General features: G+C 78.9%; 2 non-coding genes across 2 annotated transcripts in view; both read right to left on the reverse strand.

Moving 5' to 3' along the window:
* LOC120583086 (28S ribosomal RNA) overlaps positions 1 to 84 on the reverse strand; it is a 4659-nt gene extending 4575 nt beyond the window's left edge. The window contains exon 1 of the ribosomal RNA XR_005647714.1: positions 1 to 84. This exon is cut by the window's left edge and continues 4575 nt beyond it. This is a non-coding gene — a ribosomal RNA (28S ribosomal RNA).
* Positions 85 to 1182: 1098 nt separating this feature from the next.
* On the reverse strand, positions 1183 to 1335 carry LOC120583084 (5.8S ribosomal RNA). Its single transcript, XR_005647712.1, has one exon. It is a non-coding gene; the product is annotated as a 5.8S ribosomal RNA (ribosomal RNA).
* Positions 1336 to 2500: the final 1165 nt, after the last annotated feature.

Here is a 2500-nt window from a genome sequence, read left to right on the forward strand (position 1 = left end):
ACTGAGGGAATCCTGGTTAGTTTCTTTTCCTCCGCTGACTAATATGCTTAAATTCAGCGGGTCGCCACGTCTGATCTGAGGTCGCGGATCGGAGGGGCCGCCGCGGGAGACGCGGCGGCGGCGGCGGCGGCGGCGAGAGGAGAGACGCGGGGGGGCGCGGCCGCGGGAGGCCCCCACCGCCCGCGCCGGCCGTGCCGGCGGCGCGGGGGGGGGAAGCGGGCCACGGTCGACGCCCGTCGCCACCCGACCGCGGAGCGGACGGGAAGGCGGGCGGGCGGACGGGGGCACGAGCCGGCGGCACAGGGGCTGGGGGGAGGGGTCCCCGGCCCGCCCCGCGCGGGGAGGAGAGGTGGCGGCGGGGGCGAGGGCGGGAGCGACGAACGCCGCCACGCCACCGGAGGCGGCGGGGAGCCCGCCACGGGGCCGCGCGATGAGAGCGGGGACGGCGGCGCGGGGGAGGGAGGGAGGCGAGGCGGGGACGGGCGGGCGGGCGGACGGACGCGGCGGCGGCCGGGGGCCCGGGACCGGCGGGGTCGCCCCCGCCGGCCCGTCGAGCCCCCGGCGCCGCCCCGCCCGACCGCCTCGCGCTCGCTCGCTCGCCCGCTCGCTCGCCCTCTCCCGGGCCCCGCACGCCGCGCACCCGACAACCACCGCGCGCCCGCCGCGACGGGCACCGCCGCCGCCGCCGGGCGACGGGCGGCGCCACGCTCCACGCGCGCACGCGACACCGGCCCCTCCGCGGGCTCGGGGCGCGCGACGCGGCGCGGCCGCAACCCGGGGGGAAGCGCGCGGCGGCGGACGGCGCCGCGGCGTCCCGCGGGCCGCCGACGGGGCACGCATCCCCGGGGCGCGGCCCCGCGCGCGACTCGGCCTCGGCGCGAGCCGCCCCGGCGGGGGACGAGCGCGGGTCCGGGTCCAGGCCCGGGCGACCCCCCCAGGGCCGCGTGCGGCTCGAGGGGGGGCCCCGCGGGGACCGTGGCGCCCGGGACCTCGCCCTCGGCGTCTCTCGGCCTCTCCCGCTCTCGCGGGCGGCGCGGCCCCCGCCCGCGGCGCGACGGGGGCGCCGCGGCGGGAACCGCCGGATCTGCACTTAGGGGGACGGAGGGCCCCGGCCGGCGACGGCGCGGGCCCCTGCGAGACAACCCCCCAACCGCGCACCCGTGGGTGCGATTGATCGTCAAGCGACGCTCAGACAGGCGTAGCCCCGGGAGGAACCCGGGGCCGCAAGTGCGTTCGAAGTGTCGATGATCAATGTGTCCTGCAATTCACATTAATTCTCGCAGCTAGCTGCGTTCTTCATCGACGCACGAGCCGAGTGATCCACCGCTAAGAGTCGTCAGCGTTTCTCTTTTTTTTCTTTTTTTCCTGGGGGTTCGGCGGGGGAGATACCCCAACCCCTGGCACGGCACGATCCCCCTCCCCGCCCCACACACAGAGGGAAGGGGGGGGCGCCTCCGGCCGGCCAGCGAGAGACGAGAACAGACTCGCGTGGGGGCGGAGCGGTTCGACGACGGGGCGCCCGGGCGTCGGCCCCGCGGGGCCGCGCACGGGCACCCCACAGGCGCCCGGGGGTTCCCGCCCCCCCACACCGCCACCGGGGAACGCGGCGCCTGGCGCCGCGACCGCCGGCGGGGGCGTGGGGGGCGGAGCCGCGGGGGAGGAGGAGCGGGCCTCCCCGAACCCCGCGGGCCCGTCCGCCCCCGACCCGGGGCGGACGGGCGACCCCCCGAGGGTCTTTAAACCTCCGCGCCGGAACGCGCTAGGTACCTGGAGAGGGGGGAGGGTGGAGGGTGGAGGGCGGACGGTCGAAGGGGTCCGGCCGGCTCCGGCCGCCAACCCGACCGCGGGACGCCCCGCGCCTCGACGCCGACCGCGCCCCCCCGCCACCATTCGCCCGGAAAAACCTCGGCGCTGCCCGCCCGTGACGGGGCGGGGCCCCCGCGCCACCGCCGCCACCGGTTCCGCGCCCCCCCACCACCCCCACACCCCGCCACCCGGCGCCCCTCCCGCGACGACGTCGGCCGGCCGGGCGGAGGCCCCCCCCCGCGTCGGGCCAGGACCCCCTACCCCCCGAGCCTCGCCCGCCCCCTCCCCTCCCAGCCCACGGGCCGGACACCGCGTCCCAGGCCCCCGCCGGAGGGCAGGGGCAGCAGCAGTCAGCAGGGGCCAGACGCCAAGGGGCACAGGGTGGGGGAATCGGGCGGGGCGCAGGGGCGAAGGGCTGGACAGCTTCGCGGGAAACCGACGGCCGTGGCAGCATGATCGCGGAGGCTCAGGAGACGCCAGCGGGGAGGAGGGGGGGCAGGGGGCGGCGGCGGGGACGAGGCGGCCGCCGCCAGGCAGGGACCAGGGAGAAAGCCCCTCCTCCCAACCACCCCCATGGGGCTGGGGCGGCGGGGGAGACCCCATCGCGCAGGGGAAATGAGGGGCACTGCCGCCAGCTCACATCCCAGAGACATACCGAGCCCTTTTTCCCGCCGGACAGACGGTGGCAGGAGAG

Source organism: Pteropus medius, unplaced genomic scaffold (genome assembly GCF_902729225.1).
Source record: "Pteropus medius unplaced genomic scaffold, Ma_sr-lr_union100, whole genome shotgun sequence".
Lineage (NCBI taxonomy): Eukaryota > Metazoa > Chordata > Mammalia > Chiroptera > Pteropodidae > Pteropus > Pteropus medius.